Consider the following 21,205-nt stretch of genomic DNA (forward strand, 5'->3'; position numbering starts at 1 on the left):
GAAAGATTAACTCATTAAAATAAATGTTACATTTGTAGAAAGAAATGAGCAGAATCTGAAGCTTAAACAAACTTCATGACACAACTTATTGTCAAGATGGGAAATCTAAGTAGAAACATAAACACTTAAAATGGAAGCTGATATGAATTTAAAGTGTGACTTCATCTGAAGAAGAAGATAAAATGAGTTTTCTTCAATGGATGATGTGAACTATTGAGAGGTTTTGCTTCTTGAGTCGAAACTGTTTTTCTTCAAGGTTTTTTGTTTCTAAGTTTCTTGTTTCTGTTTGTACTGAGAGTCACTACTGAGCAGTTTGAAGTCATTATTGAGGAAAAACTGACACTAAGTTTGACATCACTTCATTCTGTTTAAATCATTTATCAGTTTAATTAAGATGTGACAAATGCTGCCTTATAACGTGTTGGAGTCTCTGGCTAATTCTCAGCACAGCTTTAAACAGACTCCTTCCTCCTCTCGTCAGGTGGAACTGCTCTTTGGGACCTGGAGGACAGAACATACAGTTAAATGGTAGAAAATGTTCAGGATTTATCATGTTTCTCTACAGTATAAAGAAAACCTTATCAAATGTCCAAGAAGATGAACGTCCTGGAGTTTATTCATGAATCTGAGAACACATCTCTAGCCTCAAGAACAGAAACTTGAAATATCAAACTAGGCTGTTCATGTTAAAACAAAGTGGTTCAGAGAGAGCAGAGGGCACCAATTCTGCCACAATATGGATATGTTGGTGATCCTGGATGAACTTATGCTCAACTCACAAAAGCAGGATAACTTTATCCTGGACTAGTAACCATGGTGATTTATCCTCTGCAGCTAACCTGCGCCAGACCAGGCTAAGAACCAGGAGAAGATCAATCCTGTGTTGGATCTGTTGTCAACACTGTGACAGATTATTATATCATGTTTTACAGCATTTTCATCGTCTTTCTACACATGTTAGATGATTTAAATCATCCTGCATCCAAATATTATGAATACAGTCATGCAGATCAATTTGACTGTTGTCAACACTTTTCAGTTTAGTTAGTATCATGAGAATCGTTCACACAGAATATAATATCATCAAAATACAGTAAATTGCTGTACCTAGTTTGGTTTCTTATTTCAAATTCTTTATAATACAACTTCACTAAACTTCAATATTAACTTCAACAATCTTTCTCTTAATTCATTTGGTTTTAAAAGTGTTATATTCCAGTACTAATAAAGACTAGTTGATGAAGTTCTGTCAGAGGTCTGATTAATATGTGGATCATTGCAGTTGATTAGATTTTTACTTTTACTTTTTCATACTGTTCAGAATTCTTACAGTCTGTGAATTCTTTTGAAGAAATGTCAATCAGCAGCAGTATCTGTGCATCACGTAGATTTCCTCCAGCATCTCCCCTCCATGTTACCAGGCTGATGTAGAGGCTGTGTAGTCTCTGGGTCCTGGAACACATATTTTTATCAGCACCACATCACTGACTTTATATTAATCTGAACTAAATAAGCAGGAGATCTCCACAGCACTGACATGATACCTCAAGCATTCTGGAGTCCAGTGACAACGTCTCCTCATCTGCAGAGGTTCACTCCTCCTGACATATACATGCAGATGTGAATCAACAGAACTCACATGGACATTTAAAGGACAAATCAAACCTGTTATTTAATGTATAGAACTGGTGGCTCCAATAGTAAAACCGTGTCCCCAGATGCTGCAATTCTATCATGTTGAGTCAGCTCCTGGTTGGGTGGACCAACAGTCGTCAGTCGTCAGCAGAATCTTCTTGTACTTGGTTTCCAGCTGCTGCCCAGTCCTAAGTTTGTTCTTTAAGAAAGATGATGGATGAAACAGAACACAATGTGGGAAAATAGATTGTGTTAGATTTATGAGGTTTGACAAGCGACTTAGTTTAAACACAACTTTACTGTACGTCTGTACGGCTCCAAGCCACAACACAGAGCAGCATCATGAACTCGCCCCTTGTTCTGCTTCCGTATCACGTACCTACTGGTGCCTCTAAGGCTCACAAGTCTATTACATTACATCCCCTTTTTATGCCTATTTAAGTTAACACACATAAGAGGCTGTTCCGTTGTTGACTTAACCTGTGGAAACGTGTTATTAAAGATGAACACGCTGCCAACATCAAATGTAACTAAACATTTTACTCACTGAAAATGTTTCAACCTGCTCTGACAGTAGCTACATGTAGACAACCATGTACTTCAACATCTGTGAAACCACAACAAATACAACAACACACATTCACTGACTTGTGCATTTACTTCATCTCCTCTCTGTATCTAACAGGTCGTCTCACTTGTCCACCGGATCTGGTTGGACATGAGAGTGTTTCAGGTTGTTCATTTAGTGTCTCTTTGTTTTCTGCAGCCACAGTGTGCTCAGCTCAGTGTGTTTTGCTGTGTCCGTCGTTTGTGTCGCAGGGTTTCATCCCTGAGTCTGTGTTCAGGTTGCGACCTCGTGCATCTGTGACATGAAAGGTTTTCTCATCAGTTTTCTGTTTCTTCTGTTCAGTCTCCCATCAGGTCTTCAAACTACCAAAGATCTACCAAAGACTACTGCCGGCTGCCAGGTCCCTCCTTTCTGCACCCTGACATTTTCTCCCACCTGCAGGTCAGACAGTGTCTTGGTTTGTCTGTCAAAATATCGTTGTTGTTTCTCCTGCTTTCCTTTCAGCTGATTGCGTACTGGGACAGCCCTCTCTGTAAGGAGTGATGCTGAAGTCATCAGTTTCCCTTTTAGCCGCACTCTCATTAGTAGCTGGGCTGGTGATAATCCTGCTCCCTCTAGTGGTGTGTTGTGATGCTCCAGTAGTGAAATGTAAGGGTCACCAGTAACTTCTGATTCTTTTCAGCAGATTCTTAATCGTCTGTACTGTCTTTTCTGCTCGGCTGACTGAGCATGACCAGGACTGGACGTGTTGTGTTTGAATTCCCACTGTTCCACTAAGTCTTTGAACTCAGCACTGGAACACTGAGGACCATTAATCTGAGATGACAACATGAGGAACGCCACACCTGGCAAACACTGGTTTCAGTGCAACTATGTTACTCTGTATCACTCTGTTTTGTTATTAGTCTGCAGTCAGTTGTTATCTGACACCGAGGACTCACCTAACCTGTCTTTGTTTCATGTCATTTCCTTGTAGTGTTTCAGGTATGTGAATCATTTGCCTCCATTTCCTCCTCCTTATCTCTTTCAGTTTTCCTTCTCTCTATTTGTGTCTCTGTCGATCGTCCTCTTGTGGGTCTTCTCCTCCAGACGTCCCTCAACCTTCCTCCTCTGATGGAGTCAGAACCAGCTTCCTGATCGGTATGTAACAGAGACAGAGACGAAGGGATTTTTATAAAACTGAAAGTATACAACAGTGACATGTCTGGATTTGTAGAGAGACTGTCACCAACAAGGTAAGAATGAATGGTTGTTTATGGTCAAAGTCTGACTTTAGTTAACTGATATATCAATGATTTTATTGGTGGATCGTAGCTGCTACGTTGCTGTGAGTGATGGTGCTGCAGTAAATGCTGACTGTTAATTAATGAGTGGGTTTCAACATTTGGTCGACTGTAGTTAAGTTGTTCTGTTTGTTTGTGTGTGATGCAATAGAGTAAAGTGGTGGTTGACTTCTCTGGTGGTGGAATCTACTTCCCTGTATAAACCCTGGTTGACAGTTCACATAGTATGTGGGTGCTACATTACATTCCAATGGTGTTTTTGTCTGCTTGTATTTGTTGTACCAAATTAGAACTCACCAAACTGAACTTAACACAAACTAAGGTTTGAAATCAAAGAAGAGAACAAACTGAAGAATAACCACTAATCACAAATAAAAAGCCCAATATTGGCTATATTTACTGATGAGGGGCCTCTGTGGCAACATAGATACTTGATAAGTTTGGAGGCCAAGGGTTCATTTCACAAAGCAGGTTCAACAAACTCTGAGTCTAATCCTGAACTCTGAGTTTCCGGTTTCAGAACCGCGGATTTGAGTTAGTTTAATTTACTTGGAATAGTTTCATCCGGAGTTAAGTGCATGCGCCACAACTATAAAAAAACAGCATCAATTGAGTCCCGATTCAACAAGTCACCTTGGTAACAGGGAAGCAGAGGGCTACGGTTTTCACGTGGAAATCCTAATGCGCTCATATGGAGTTTCAACACATTTTTAGAAAGAAGCGCTAAAGAAAGGAGAACTTTGCTGCTCGGGTCAATGTGTAAGTTTAAATGTGGTCCTTCACAATCACAATAATATTACAGAGGAAACTGCTTGAATAGGAGCATATTCATTTATTTCTTAGGTGAAATCCCGTGGGGGAGAAGACACTTGGCATCAGCTTAAGATGAAATATGAAAACATTGTTAAAACAGGTCAGACCTCATGGAGGGACCTCATTCTGATCATGTTTTACACTGTGAAGTAAATATTAAGTGGCTATTTGACTGTACAGTTGTTTTATCCCCAACATAATGCTGTTTTCACATGTAAATGTCTTCTCATCTATATCATGTTCTGTTAAATAATTAAGCCCTGCACAGTTATGCTGTGAATGGACTTCCTATTCACATAATCAGCTTCATTATGTGAGGAAACCGTGATGGGGATGTGTGTGCCATCTATGCTGGGAAATCCTAAAGGAAATGAGAATTACTAAAACAGTCTGAAGTTGCAGCACAATGTGATTTAAAATGTAACAGATCCCTACATCATTCACCTACAATCCTGTGGAACCTGTCCAACTCCTCTTTGATGATTGACAGGTTTATGTCCAGGGAAAACGACAAACATGGGTAGAAGCCGTTTGAGGGTGAGGCACACTTTTTTGACTGACCTGCACAGAGCTGTCTTGCTCAATTGCTCTCCATCTCTGACATTGTACAGAAAACTTCCATTTGCAAAGAAACGCAGTGCAACACACAATATCTGCTGGGATGTGAGAGCATGATTACAGTTGGTAATGTTGCAGATGTATGGACGGATGAGGTTGTGTATGTAAATGATGGACTGTGCCGCTCCAAAAGATAATTGTCTGGAAATGCTAAAACATCAATGTCTGAAAACATCTCCGATGAATATTTAATTCTCTGCGCAGTAATGCTGCACCTTCATCCACGGGATCGTTGTAAAAAGGACATGTTGGTGAAAAGAGTTGCCTCCTACTGGTCCTATTGGACTTCTGATAAATCACTGATTAATGATTTTTGACAGACGTCAGAACAATGCTCAGCCAAAACTCGCCTGCTGATGAATGAAAGAGGAAATCAAATGGTGTCTGTGGCTGAAAGAGGGCGGAGACAGAGAGAAACTCCAGGTTGAATGAGTAACACCAGGTCCTGACCATGTTAGGTTCATGGAGTCTGTTACTACGGTAACTGACAGAGAGCTTAAGTTATCTCTATCCCTGTGAAATAGGCTAGAGTTACCCCGCTTTCTCTGGTTTGAGTTACCTCCCTTTCAGGGTTAATAAACTCAGAGTTTTCACTAAACCTGCTTTGTGAAACAGACCCCAGGTCAACACCTTGTGCTGTTCTCTATGTTTTTATTTATTTATTGATAGTAGTTCAGCATTTTGTGTGTGTGCTTGTGTCAAGCTGCATCCTGCTGGGGACGGATGCTGCCGTAAGGGAGTGTCATTACTACGGAGTGGGGGTGTCTGGTCTGGTCTGGTCTAGGTGGATGTTACATGTCTCAGTAACATCCACACGAATGAATTCCAGGTCCAAAGGTTTCCCAGCAGAACAATGAATTATCACCATATGTTCAGTGTATTTCTCCAGTCAGTGGTTTTAATGTTGTGGCTGATCGGTGTAAATCAATGACTTTTTGAACCAGTCATCTTCATTTTCTTGTCACTTATCTTTCAGAGCTCCATGATTCTTTTCCAGATGGATGAACTGCAGCTCACCTTTCACCTCTCAACTCTCACTCTGTTGGTTTTCCCTCTTTTCCTGGCACACGTCTGCCAAGGTAAATTGGACACTAAATAATTTATAAATAAAGGTAAATGAAAGTTATTGCAATGACGTATAGACGTGATGACCTGAGCACAACATTACTCTCTGTTTATTCATCGTATTGTCAAATAATGTGGAGAAAACTTTCACAAACTGACTTCACAGATGCTTCAGATTCTGTCAAAGAGTTTTGTCATGAATAATTCTGCAGAGATAAAAAGTTAAATGTTCTTACTGGAGGACACATAATGAACTAACTTCACACTTTAAACAGACTCTCTCTGATTTCCAGGTCAGTCTGAACTGATTGGTTCATCTCAGCCAATAGTAGCAACTCTTGGTGGAGATGTGGTTTTACCATGTTACCTGCAGCCTGCTGAAGACGCCACTGACTTGACGGTGGAGTGGACGAGACCTGATCTCAACCCCAGATTTGTCCACGTGAGGCGTTATCGGGAAGAACTCGTGGATAAAAAGCATGAATCATTTGAGGGGAGAACATCTCTGTTCATTGATGAGCTGACGAAAGGAAACATTTCACTGAAACTCTCCAAAGTGAAACTCTCTGATGAGGGAAAATACAAATGTTTTATTCCATCACTGGAAAAGGAGACTTTTGTTCAGCTACATGTTGGTGAGTGAAGACATGATGTACAACTTTAGGATGGAGAGATACATTCCAATTAATTTTTTTTGTGTCGATTGGGTTTAAATTGCAATTTGTCTATACTGCCATTCTTTTGTTATTTTTAGTTTGCTTTTACAATATCAGATCATGAGAAAAAGTTGAATGGTGATGATGTCTACAGACTATATCAGGAGACATTTTCCCCAAAATATGCATATTACATGAGTCCCTTTTTAAGATTTATTTAGCAGCAATATATTTGAACCAGTTTTCTGAACTTATACTCTTAATTGTACTTATGGTCAGAGCTTGGACTGCTTATAAATGAGGTAAAAATGAAAAACCTAATAAATAATTTTCTGAAGGTTATACTTCCCATGCAAAAATCCAAAATGTGTCCACACCTTTGACTGTAAATGTGAGGGTGAAGGTTTTAATCTGAGCAATTCTCCACTTTTTGATTTTTTTCCCCACAAACGGATATTATGTCATGTTACTAGATAGTCAAAGAAAATCTTTCACCCTCCACTTGAGAAAAGTGGTATATTTTTTCCAGCACTCCTTAATTATTAAGAATTTAATTTGAGAATACAGTGCCACTGAAAAGTATTGTTACCCATCAGCCCTCTTGACATTTTGCGTAAAAATGACTCAAAACTAGTCCTGACAGTAGTGAAGGAGAACCTTTAAAAGAAATGAAGCATATATTAGGCTTGTTTAAGTAAGTATTTGATTATTTGTTTATATCTGTAAGTTGTTAGAGTCAGTAACTCATTGTCTCCAGTCTGTGCTGTGAACTGATCAGTGTCTATAGCAGCTTGGAGGAATTTGATCCAATTCCTCACAACAGAACCAGTTCAGTTCTGAGATGTTGGTGGTTTCCTCTCATCAGCTGATGCCTCAACATTTCTATTGGATTAAGGTCAGAACTTTGTCTTCCTCCATGACCCGGTTTCTCTTCACATTCAGCTCATGGACTCATGTCCTGACATTTTCTTTTAGAGTTCACTGGTAGAATTCACAGTTCATTGGTTCATAAATGATGAGCAGACGCAGCAGAACAGGCCCAAACCAGGACATTAGCGCCCCCATGTTCCATGGAGGGATGAGGTTCTGATGCTGGAATGCAGTGTTGGTTCATCTCCAAACATGATGATGCTGAAACTACTGTTATTTTTCTATGTTCTGTAAGTTCTATCTACTGGCAGCAGATGGTCCTCTTCACTGTCACATGTCCATGGTTACACCACCTTGTGTTAATAACCAGTGTGAGTCCCCTCCCTTGCCTTCTACCACTTGCTTCGGCATCCCTGTTCACTGTGAATGTAGTGAACCCTGATAAATCCAGGTTAGCAACAAGAAAGGGAAGAAAGGGAAGAATACAGAGTGTTACAGGTGTAAGTGTTGTAGTGTTGTACAACCTGTTCCATCTGGGGCCAATAGAAGTTCCTCTGCAGTGTCAGCATCCGTTCCATCCCTGGGTGTCCTGCTTGTTTGTGGCATGTGTCCAGTAAGGCCTGGATCTTGGACTCCAGGACTAGCACAGCATCAGTCTCCACTGGTTCAATAGACTTTTTATGGGTTGTATGAGTAACTGTTTTTGTGGTGTGGCTGGCAACTCACCCTGTTTCAGGTAGCTTCCAACCTGACAGAGGGTTGGGTTGTCTCTCTTTGCTGTCCTCCAGCGGTCTGGATCCCACCCCCAGCTTATAAAGCAGTCCTTTTCCATGTGTGAGGCTTTCTGTGGAACTTGGCGGGGCAGTTGCGAGTCTACACAAGGCATCAGCGTTAGTGTGATCTCTCTCAGGACAGTGTTTTATGGTGTAATCAAAATTAGCAAGCTGGGTGACTACAGCCCCCAATTTTGTTGTCTGTAAATGCACAAGTGGGTTATTATCTGTCACCACAGTCACTTTAGCACCCCACAAGTAATCTTTAAAATTTTCTCCCATTGCCCACTTCAGTGCTAACAACTAGCATATGTAATGACCATTTCCATCCCCTCTTGTACTTGTGCCAACACAGCACCCCACCCAAGATTGCTGGCATCTATGTAGAGGATAAATGACTGGGTATAATCTGCATAAGCTAAGATGGTCACAAACAACTACAAGCAGGGTTAAGCTATGATGGGAAATATTAATTAAAACCAGATTGTCATACAAAAAAAATTATAAAAAGAGTCAAGTCAAACTCCAGTTCGTTGGACTTAGTTTGTCCCTCGCTCTTCTTGCAAAGCCACAAGCTTCTCCATGATGTTATCCAAGTTGCGGTTGAAGCAGGCTTCTTGATGAAAAAATTGTGTCAATAGCATTGAAAGACCAGTTTATCAATTCTATGATTTTTGTAGTTTGGATAGCAGTGCAGAGAGAGACTCTCAAAAGGTATAGACAGTAGACAGACAAGACAAGAAGAGCAAAGCAGGGAAAATAAGGGAGAGGAGAGGGACGAAAAATGTGAGAGCCTTCACTGCCACATTCTCGTCTGTCCTTTTCCTCTTTCTTCCTCTGCGCTTCCTCCTGGTCCTTTTCACCTCCCCAGGTACCGCTGCTCCTTGCTACTCCACCTACCACACACCTGTAGCCAATTCTTTCCTTCCGGGGCAGTACGGGATGGCGCAAAAACCATGTTGAGACAAAATGAAAAACAGCGACCCTCCTCCCTGCTACTAGTCCCACATCAAAACAAAATACCTAAAAGCCACATTTCTTCTTCTTTGTGTTCAGCATCAGCTCCTGTCTCCTCACCCGTCATCAGTTTATCAGGGATGGACAGAAAAAGAGGAGGAGTGGTGTTACAGTGTGAATCCAGAGGCTGGTATCCAGAGCCTGAGGTGTTGTGGCTGGACGCTGAGGGAAACCTGCTCTCTGCTGGACCTCCAGAGACAGTCAGAGGTCCTGATCACCTCTATACTGTCAGCAGCAGAGTGACTGTGGACAAGAGACACAACAACAGCTTCACCTGTAGAGTCCAACAGAACAACATCCACCAGACCAGAGAGGCTCACATACATGTTCCAGGTAGAACACGCTGAGAGAACGGACCATGACATGATTTTAGTTTGACACAGTTTGTGTGTGATTGTGTAGAAATGTCATGTATCTCTGTGTGTTTTCATTTTAGATGATTTCTTCAGTTCTGCTGTTCCCATCATCACTGGTTTGGCTGTTAGCTTAGCCGTTAGCATCATGGTTATTTTAGCATGTGTCTTCTTTGAGTGGAGAAAAAATAGAACCAGTAAGTTACAGATGAGTCACCACATTAATGATGTAAAACACCAGAAAACATCTTTTCTAGTTGAATTCAGCTGCTTTGGTTTTACACAGAAACCAAGAAAAGATCCAGAGATGAAGCTGAAAGAGGAGAAAAGCTCCTGACAGAGGAAACAGTGAAGGTGAAGGTTCTGGATGAAACAGACAACACAACTGAAGACGTAAGAGAGAATAAGTCACTTTGCTCCGTCTACTGGTGAAATGATACAACTGCAGGTTTTCTCCTCCTCTCAGGTCAATGAACTAAAGGAGGAGAAGAAGAAGCTGCAGGAGGAGATGGAGACCAGAAACAAAGAGATGGAGACCAGAAACAAAGAGCTGGAGGAGACAAAAGATGAGGTGAAGAACAAACTCATAGACATGGAGGGAGAAGAACAAACTCACGGAAACATCAACCTTCAGAACTTTATAATTCAATGTTTATTACAAATAAATTAATAAATAAATCAAAGTAAATGTTTCTCATCATGTCTCTTTATGTCACTTCACTCTCAGTGGGAGAAGAAGCTCAAAGAGGAGGAGAAGAAAAGAGAAAGAGCTGAGAAAGAAGTGGAGACACTGAAGAGGAAACTGGAGACTGAGGTGCTTCACTAATAAAGTCTGAATGATTGAGAGATAGAACATGAAGCTGACTGATGTGAAAGGACTAATCTGTGGATGTCGTCTCCTCCCAGTCAAAGAGAATCAAACCTGAACAAACACAGAACAGCAGCAGCTCAGACAGTCAGGAGACGTTAGGAGACATCGATGTGGACGTTGATCCATACTGCAAAAATATCCGTCTGAAAAACAAGTCTAATCAGGTGATGTTGTTTTATTTATTTATTTTTTTATAGAAAATATTGATTCAACAGGTTTAATAGACACCAACATTCATTTGTTCCTGTCTCTGTGTCTCATTCTTCTTCTTGTGTTTCATTTCCGTCCTGCAGGACAAACCACTGAGAGGACGTCAATTAAAAGTCCAGATCAACAATAGTGAACCCATCACATACACATTTGATCCATCAATGGAAGTCAAGGCTGGAAAGGAAGTTACTGTGAGTCTTTGTAGATGTTTCATTGATGTTGTTATATTTTCCATTTTCTTACTTTTCCTTCAGTTTTTCTAATTATTATTTTCTGACTGTGACTCTGTGACCTTTGGATTTACTACATTTACAGTTATGGCGTCCAGGCTTTGCTAGACTCTCTCCTGACACTGGTGACCTGGTGTGGATGGACCTGAAGCCCTGGGGCCGTGGAGACAGAGTCCAGGTTTCTCTGTAGTGAAATAGTTCCCAGCTGAACTCCTTCAATAAAGTTCAGTAATCCAGCAAACAGCAACATTATAGATGAGAAACAGCACGACTCAGATCTTCCTGCAGAAACCACACACTGCAGAGAAAGTCTCTGGAAACACTTGGCTCCATTTTATTGGATTAGTCAAGTTTGATGTGAACACACCAGCTGTGATTGGCCCACTCAGTAGTAACATGTTTCTGCTTTAGTTTTGCTGGCTGCTTTTCCACCTGGACAAATTTCTGAATGACTATTCTGGATCAATAAAAGTGGAACACATCAAAGAAAGGTTTAACTGAGGAGGGTCAGAGATACAGACATTTGTATGACTCATCTTCACAGTTTCATTCGCAACCATTGAGGTTTTAAAAAAAAAGACACAGCGCCAACTATTGTTTGGGTGGTGGTGTTACAGAGCGAGCAGACTGAGGAGGTGCAAGTAGAAATGACACTGGTTTTGGCTACGTATGTAGGTTATGACGTCCACATGCTGCAGTGCCTTAAATGAGCCTTAACATCCCAGTAGTTACACAACTTCATCATGTTCATTCAGTCCTCCTGGTTCTGATTTAATCAGCTGATGAGAGATTAAGCTAAAAGGTAACATGGTAATACAGCTAAAAGTGTCCAAGGGAGTCCTGGCTAACACCAAGACAGAGGACATTACTGGACATACAGGCTAACACCAAGACAGAGGACATTACTGGACATACAGGCTAACACCAAGACAGAGGACATTATTGGACATACAGCCTAACACCAAGACAGAGGACATTGCTGGACATGCAGGCTAACACCAAGACAGAGGACATTACTGGACATACAGGCTAACACCAAGACAGAGGACATTACTGGACATGCAGGCTAACACCAAGACAGAGGACATTACTGGACATACAGGCTAACACCAAGGCAGAGGACATTACTGGACATACAGGCTAACACCAAGACAGAGGACATTACTGGACATACAGGCTAACAGCAAGACAGAGGACATTACTGGACATGCAGGCTAACACCAAGACAGAGGACATTACTGGACATGTAGGCTAACACCAAGATAGAGGACATTACTAACACCAAGATAGAGGACATTGCTGGACATACAGGCTAACACCAAGACAGAGGACATTGCTGGACATGCAGGCTAACACCAAGACAGAGGACATTACGCGACATACAGGCTAACACCAAGACAGAAGACATTACTGGACATACAGGCTAACAGCAAGACAGAGGACATTCCTGGACATGCAGGCTAACACCAAGATAGAGGACATTCCTGGACATGCAGGCTAACACCAAGACAGAGGACATTACTGGACATACAGGCTAACAGCAAGACAGAGGACATTAATGGACATACAGGCTAACACCAAGATAGAGGACATTACTGGACATACAGGCTAACAGCAAGACAGAGGACATTAATGGACATACAGGCTAACACCAAGACAGAGGACATTACTGGACATGCAGGGAGAATGAACACATATTGTTTATTTTTCATCTGTTCACTGGCACATTAGTTATTTTAGAGACTCACATTAGAACTGAACTGAACACTGTGAAACATTGCTGCCCCATTAAGTTAGATGAATGTACATGAATGTAGTTTTCTCTTTAACTCCAGTCGTTGTTTTTTTTTGTAAACTTAAAGTAAACCATTGTCTTCACTTCCTGTTTGTTTTGTCTGTGTGGTCAATGTTCATTTAAATCATATCTTTAAGTTTGGAGTTGAAAAGAAGTGATGATGATGATAAGGAAAAAGGGAGATAAGATATATATTTTAACTTAGATTGAACTATTACTATGGTAGTATAGTAGTATCATGGTTGTATAATGACACCAAAAATATTGGCATTTTAGAATTAATTCTCTACCAGGAATGAATTCCAAAGTGGCTGCTGTCAGTGAATCAAATTTTAATGTCCTTCTCTCTAGATATAATGAGAAGCCTAAATAAAATAGATACAAGGAAAGATACAACCTGAATCTGTCTGAAGTTTACACAAACTTTCCATTAGTCTTCCATCCTGCGATATGACTGCACCAGTGCCTTCTGAGCTGGCATCTACTGACAGCGTCAGTGGTTTGTTAACATCATAAACCTTTAGGGTTGGAGCGTTGGTGACCAGCTGTTTGAGATGTTTCCTCCCAGTGCCGCTGCGTGTCTCCTTCAAGCAGCTTTCTTAAAGGTTCACTGATGTCTGACAAATCTGGGATAAACTTTGCGAGGTACTGAATCATCCCCACGAACCTCAGCAGTTCCTGCTCATCCTGTGGATCTGGGAGCTGTGTCACTGCTCTCACTTTTTCCTCGTCTGGTCTCAGTCCACTGGAGCTGAGTGTGTGTCTGATGTAATACATTTCGTTTGTTTTTGTTGAGTTTCAGGTTGTTTTCTTTTGCTCTATCGAGCAACAACTTCAATCTGTGGTCCTGCTCTACCACAGAGTCTACCCTGACAAGTAAGTCATCAGTGATGTTCACTACCCCATCTAGTCCTTCAATCATCTGCACAATAGCTCTCTGAAACACGTCTGGTAAACGCAGGAATCTGTATCTTCTGATGGGAGTGTTAAATGTGCAGAGTTTAGAGGTTTTATCATCAAGTTTTATCTGCCAAAAACCCTGATTGGCATCTAGTACTGAGAAGTACTTAGTGTTTGGCATACGGGAAACAACTTCTTCCACTGTGAGCAATGGGTAATGCTCTCGTTTGATCGCTTGGTTTATGTCTTATGGGTCTATGCAGATACAACTTTCCTTGTGTGTGACTATTGCTACCATACTGTTAACCCACTTTGTTGGTTCCGTCTGCCTGGTTATTTCTCCCAATTTCTCCATATGCTGTAGGAATCCCTCTAAGAGCGTACACAACAGGTGTAACAGCGGGATTAATCTGTATATGTCGCTGACCAGGTAAGCAACTTAGTCCAGTGAAAAGATCCTCATAGTCCTTAAGGATCTCATTTTCCTTTCAAACACCATGCATCCTCTTCGCTTAGCTGAGTTTCACACGTGTGACTCCTCCCAGTATAGCCGGAACATCTTCTTGTGTGAGTTTAAAAGTCACAATTTTCTTGTTTATTGTCAGTCTTTCAGTCCATTTTTCTTCCTCTGTTTCTGTTTGTGTAGGCTCCATCACTCTCACGTGTTCCTCGTGCTCTTTTCTGACTGTGCCTATAAACATGTCATTTTCATGTCACTTTACTCTGTTGCATGCACATTCTTTCTCTGTTGGTGCAGTCGACTTTGTGATCTGCCCATCTTGGCAAAGTGATTTTTCTTGTTGCGTGTTTTATATGTTTGGCCAATAGCTGGACATTTTCTTGTTCCATGCTTGAAACCACATCTGCTGCAACTTAACTTAAATGTTCTGTCTTAGCTTTCACTTTATGTTTTTGTGTTGTTATTTCACTTGCATGACAGATATCAGGTCAGATCTGCTTCTCTTAGCAGTTTCCTTCTCACTTGGTCGTCAATAATACTACAAACAATTCTGTCACGAACCAGGGAGTCCTGCAACTGTCCAAATTCACAGTCCTCGGCCTTATTCTTTAAATCCATTACATATGAATCAGTGGACTCTGACAGTTTCTGGGCTCGTGTGAAGAACATGTGCTGTATGTAAGGTTTATCCTTAGTTCACAATAGTCCTGAAACTTCTTCTTCAGCACGTCGATTTTGTCTTTCTCGCCGTCCGCAAAGACAAACGTATTACATACCTCTCCCGCGACGTGAAGAAACGTTGCACGCTGCACCTTCTCAGATTTCTCTGCAATGCCACTGGCAGTACAGAAGAGCTCAAAACGCTGACTCCAGTTCCTCCAATTTTCGTCAAGATTGCCTTGCATATGTGCCATATTAAAGCAAAAACACAACTATTCATTAATGGACTAATCAGCTCCACATCCTTTGACTGTATATATGACAGTTCCAGCGGAGAACAATTTATCAGTTGTACATGTTCCGGCTACTTACGCATTAACCAGTCCACTATTGTCTGTCGGGCTTTTCCCTCTCCTTTTTAATTGCTCTGGTGTTGCCATTTTTTTCTTATAATGTTCTATAGTTAATAGACAATAATAGTTCTTCATATTGTTCAACAAGCAGCTCTTGTTCAGTGATGGTGAAGTACGACACGTTTCCGTGGCCTGAAAAACAATGAAGACTCCTGCTTCATCAGTTTAACAGGTGTGTGCATTTTGATTTTGAAGCCCACGTTTAAGCTACATGTAGGGAAATTGGAAGCCATATTTAATCCTCCACAATGTAGAGAAAATCTCTTTGATCAAACTTTGAGCCTTAACTCCACAGGAAGTCTGTCACTTTGTCCTTTTTCAGGTGTTTTATTGGACGTATCCAGCACAGTTTCAACAATATCCTTCAGTTTTGGTCAGAGTTTGAGTGAAACACATCCCAATATGCACAAAGGTCCAACTGAAGCAGAGTCAGGCAGTCACAAGGCCACAAGGATCGGTTCATTTACGTTTGCAGCTTTCATTTGTTTTCAGTTCCCATAAATAAACAGAGAGTGTGTGTATATATATATATATATATATATATATACACACACACATATATATACACACACACACACATATATATATATATATATATATATATATATATGTATATGTATATATTATGTAGAACTCAGGGCCTGCATCAGCCACTTTATGGCGCATTGGACTCACTTCAACTTTCACTGTGCCTTAGTTTTCATATTTATTGAGTTCTTTTCTTTTATCTAAGATGTTCATGTATTTAGTCTTTAACTTGTTGCTCCATGGGTCTAAGAGTAACACAATTTCAATCCTGTGTTTGTGCTGAACACACAGAGGTAGGATTCACAATAAACCACTGATACAGATTGTCTGTAATGCATATAGCAATTTATATATTGTATATAATATGGTACTTTCTTATTGTCTTTTTGATATTTCCATTCTTGGTTAAAAGCCAAACTGCATTTTGTTGTACATGTACTTGTTTTATATGCAAAGACAAAGTTGTAACCTAAAGGGACCAAAAGTGAAAGAAGAACACGTCATAACTCACAGAGTCTGTTAACGGATGACTCGCTGTTTGTTTTATTACTCTGTTTTGTTATTAGTCTCCAGTCAGTTGTTACCTGACACAGAGGACTCACCTAACCTGTCTTAGTTTCATGTCATTTCCTTGTGGTGTTTCAGGTATGTGAATCATTTGCCTCCATTTCCTCCTTCTTATCTCTTTCAGTTGTTTTCCTCTTATCTATTTGTGTCTCCGTCAATCGTCCTCTTGTGGGTCCTCTCCTCCAGACGTCCCTCAACCTTCCTCCTCTGATGGAGTCAGAACCAGCTTCCTGATCGGTATGTAACAGAGACAGAGACACAGCAGAGAGATGATGGGTTTTATAAAACTGAAAGTATAAAACAATGACATGTCAGGATTTGTAGAGGGACTGTGACCAACAACATAAGAATGAATGGTTGTTTATGGTCAAAGTCTGACTTTAATTCACTGATATATAAATGTATTTATTGGTGGATTGTAGCTGCTACGTTGCTGTAAGTGATGGTGCTGCAGTAAATGCTGACTGTTAGTTAATGAGTGGGTTTCAACATTTGGTCGACTGTAGTTAAGTTGTTCTGTTTGTTTGTGTGTGATGCAATAGAGTAAAGTGGTGTGCTTCTCTGGTGGTGAATCTACTTCCCTGTATAAACCCTGGTTGACAGTTCACATAGTGTGTGGGTGCTTTAGGATGACTCATCTACCCATTTTTGTTATCCTTCCTCTCAACCAGTAAACCTCAGCTCTGAACATTGAAATACATCTTCTCTTTTGTTATTTATTGTATCTAGGGTTAGAGACTAGCTTCATGGCTAAGCTTATGGTTAGGGTTAGGTTAGTTAACCCTTAGTTTTAGTCTTGCTAACATGAATGCTGTTTAGATGGGTTGATGAATGTTGCATAATATTCCTGAAATTACATTCCAATGGTGGTTTTGTCTGCTTTGATTGTTGTACCAAATTAGAACTCACCAAACAGGACTTAACACGAACTAAGGCTTGAAATCAAAGAGAACAAACTGAAGAATAACCACTAATCACAAATCAAAAGCCTAATATTGGCTATATTTACTGACCTGGGCCTCTGTGGCAACATAGATACTTGATAAGTTTGGAGGCCAGGTCAACACCTTGTGCTGTTCTCTGTTTTTTTTTTTTTTGTTTTTTTTTTGGTATTTCCTGAAGCATTTTGTGTGTGTGCTTGTGTCAAGCTGCATCCTGCTGGGGACGGATGCTGCCATAAGGGAGTGTCATTGCTATGCGGTGGGGTCTGGTCTGGTCTGGGTGGATGCTACAAGTCTCAGTAACATCCACACAAATGAATTCCAGGTCCAAAGGTTTCCCAGCGGAACAATGAATTATCTCAATATGTTCAGTGTATTTCTCCAGTCAGTGGTTTTAATGTTGTGGCTGATCGCTGTAAATCAATGACTTTTTGAACCAGTAACCTCCTTTTTCCTGTCACTTATCTTTCAGAGCTCCGTGATTCTTTTCCAGATGGATGAACTGCACCGTACCTTTCACCTCTCAACTCTCACTCTGTTGGTTTTTCCTCTTTTCCTGGCACATGTCTGCCAAGGTAAATTGGACACTAAATAATTTTTAAATAAAGGTAAATGAAAGTTATTGCAATGACGTATAGACATGATGACCTGAGCACAACATTACTCAGTGTTTATTCATTGTATTGTCAAATAATGTGGAGAAAACTTTCACAAACTGACTTCACAGGTGCTTCAGATCCTGTCAACGTGTTTTTTCATGAATAATTCTGCAGAGATAAAAGGTTAAATGGTCTTACTGGAGGACATGTAATGAACTAACTTCACACTTTTAACAGTCTCACTCTGATTTCCAGGTCAGTCTGAACTGATTGGTTCATCTCAGCCAATAGTATCAACTCTTGGTAAAGATGTGGTTTTACCATGTTACCTGCAGCCTACTGAAGACGCCACTGACTTGACGGTGGAGTGGACGAGACCTGATCTCAACCCCAGATTTGTCCACGTGAGGCGTTATCGTGAAGAACTTGTGGATAAAAAGCATGAATCATTTAAGGGGAGAACATCTCTGTTCATTGATGAGCTGACGAAAGGAAACATTTCACTGAAACTCTCCGAAGTGAAACTCTCTGATGAGGGAAAATACAGATGTTTTATTCCAGCACTGGAGAAGGAGACTTATGTTCAGCTACGTTTTGGTGAGTGAAGACATGATGTACAACTTTAGGATGGAGAGATAGAGTCCAATTGATTTTTTTTTTGTGTCGATTGGGTTTAAATTGCAATTTGTCTATAATGCCAATTTTTGCAATTTTTAGTCTGCTTTTACAACATCACATCATGAGAAAAAGTTGAATGGTGATGATGTCTACAGACTATATCAGGAGACATCTTCCCCAAAATACGCATATTACATGAGTCACTTTTTAAGATTTATTCAGCAGCAATATATTTGAACCAGTTTTTTGAACTTATACTCTTAACTGTACTTATGCTCAAAGCCTGGACTGCTTATAAATGAGGTAAAAATAATATAGAAAAAAATATATAAATACTTTTCTGAAGGTTATGCTTCCCACGCCTGAAACCTAAGAGAATGAACACAAAGAGGCGCCTTTAAATCAGCATACTTAACATACATAATAAAGTGAACTTAAACTGTCTTTACAAAGTGTTCATTGCAGAGTTTACAGCTAGCTTTCCATGTGTCCAGCTCTGCTTTTCCCATCCAAAATGTGTCCACAGCTTTGACTGTAAATGTGAGGGTTCCATCCCTGGGTGTCCTGCTTGTTTGTGGCATGTGTCCAGTAAGGCCTGGATCTGGGACTCCAGACTAGCTCCTGAGTCGATGAGTCATGCACCCACCTGCACACAACTCCTTCATACATTATCAGTCGCCTCCACTGGTTCAATAGACTTTTTACCGGTTGTGTGAGTAACTGTTTTTGTGGTGCAATTCACCCTGTTTCAGGTAGCTTCCAACCTGACAGAGGGTTGGGTCGTCTCTCTGTGCTGTCCTCCAGAGGTCTGGATCCCACCCCCAGCTTATAAAGCAGTCCTTTTCCATGTGTGAGGCTTTCTGTGGAACTTGGCGGGGCAGTTGCAAGTCTAAACAAGGCATCGGCATCATTGTGATCTTCCCAGGATGGTGTTTTATGGTGTAATCAAAATTAGCAAGCTGAGTGACCCACCTTTCTTCTGCAGCCCCCAATTGTGTTGTCTGTAAATACACAAGTGGGTTATTATCTGTCACCACAGTCACTTTAGCACCCCGCAAGTAATCTTTAAAATTTTCTTCTATTCCCCACTTCAGTGCTAACAACTCAAGTTTAAAAGAGCTATAGTTGGCGTCATTGCATTCTGTTGGGTGGAGACTTCTACTAGCATATGTAATGACCATTTCCATCCCCTCTTGTTCTTGTGCCAACACAGCACCCCACCCAAGATTGCTGGCATCTGTGTAGAGGATACATGGCTGGGTATAATCTGCATAAGCTAAGATTGGGGGCTGTAAGAGTTCTTGTTTTAGCTGGTTGAAAGGTACTTGACAGTCTTCAGTCCACTGAACTGAATGGAGCTGTCAACCCCTGCTCCAGCCCATTCGTTCAGTGGCTTTCTTTAAGAAACTGTCTATAATAGCCAACAAACCCCAAGAAAGATCTCAACTGTTTAACGGTGACAGGTATAGCCCAGTTCTGGGCAGCTACGGTCTTTTCTGGGTCAGGTGCAATGCCTTGGCTGCTGATTTGATGCCCCAGGAACATCCTTTTGGAGCAGCCCCCTTGGGGCGGAGCTTGAGGCCGTGGCAACTGAGGGCCCCAAATACCTCCTCTAGATGCCTCAGGTGAGCTGAAAAGTCTTAAGAGTACACAATTACATTATCCAGATACACAAGGGCAGATTCAGTCAAATGATCACCTAGGCAGCGCTGCATCAGTCTCTGAAAAGTAGTGGGGGCATCGCAAACACCAAACGGAATCCTCTCAAACGGCATCCTCTCATACTCGAAAAGCCCCAAAGGGGGTGAATGCCGTTTTTCCTCTGTCACTGTTCTCATATTCAACCCATCAGTGCCCACTAGCCAGGTCCAGAGTTGAGTGCCATCCGGCTTGTGTGAGGCTGGTAAGAGAATCTTCAATATACGGAAGGGAGAAGGCATCTTTGTGTGTCATGTTGTTGGGGTTGCAGTAGTCTACACAGAAATGCCATGTTCCACACTTTTTCTGCACTATTACTATTGGGGCAGCCCAGGGGCTACTACTCTCTCGCACAATCTCTACTGTGAGCATGTCTTGTAGCAACCCACGAATCTCTTTGTAGAGTGTAAGGAGGGGTGAAGCTAGCCTCCACCCGTTCACATTTCCAGTAATGCATCTCCTTGTATCCTACACAGTTCCAACTCCTCTCGTTCGGCTAAAGACTGAACTCGTCATTCTCCTCTCTTCTGTCCTTTTCCTCTGTCTTCCTCTGCGCTTCCTCCTGCTCCTTTCACCTCCCCAGGTACCGCCCCTCCTTGCTCTTCCATCAACCGCACACCTGTAGCCGATTCTGTCCTTCCGGGGCAGTACTGGATGGCGCGAAAACCCTGTTGAGACAAAATTAAAAACAGCCCTCCCTCCCCTACTACTACTACCCTACTACTACTAGTCCCACATCAAAACAAAATACCTAAAAGCCACATTTCTTCTTCTTTGTGTTCAGCATCAGTTCCTGTCTCCTCACCTGTCATCAGTTTATCAGGGGTGGACAGAGACAGAGGAGGAGTGGTGTTACAGTGTGAATCCAGAGGCTGGTATCCAGAGCCTGAGGTGTTGTGGCTGGACGCTGAGGGAAACCTGCTCTCTGCTGGACCTCCAGAGACAGTCAGAGGTCCTGATGACCTCTATACTGTCAGCAGCAGAGTGACTGTGGACAAGAGACACAACAACAGCTTCACCTGTAGAGTCCAACAGAACAACACCCACCAGACCAGAGAGGCTCA

The 21,205-nt window shown here is 41.3% G+C and overlaps 1 long non-coding RNA gene and 1 pseudogene across 2 annotated transcripts; both read left to right on the forward strand.

The window, feature by feature from the left end:
• Nucleotides 1–21,205, forward strand: part of LOC124995913 — a 253,119-nt pseudogene that overhangs the window by 171,810 nt on the left and 60,104 nt on the right.
• Nucleotides 10,408–11,854, forward strand: LOC125016894. 2 transcript variants are annotated; one of them, XR_007113787.1, is made up of 3 exons: nucleotides 10,408–10,465; nucleotides 10,558–10,686; nucleotides 10,816–10,973. It is a non-coding gene; the product is annotated as an uncharacterized LOC125016894 (long non-coding RNA). The 2 variants fall into 2 exon arrangements; XR_007113786.1 differs by lacking the exon at nucleotides 10,408–10,465 and adding an exon at nucleotides 11,048–11,854 and having other exon boundaries at nucleotides 10,493–10,686; nucleotides 10,816–10,923.

The sequence above is a fragment of the Mugil cephalus genome, chromosome 1, assembly GCF_022458985.1.
Source record: "Mugil cephalus isolate CIBA_MC_2020 chromosome 1, CIBA_Mcephalus_1.1, whole genome shotgun sequence".
In the NCBI taxonomy this organism is placed as follows: Eukaryota; Metazoa; Chordata; class Actinopteri; order Mugiliformes; family Mugilidae; genus Mugil; species Mugil cephalus.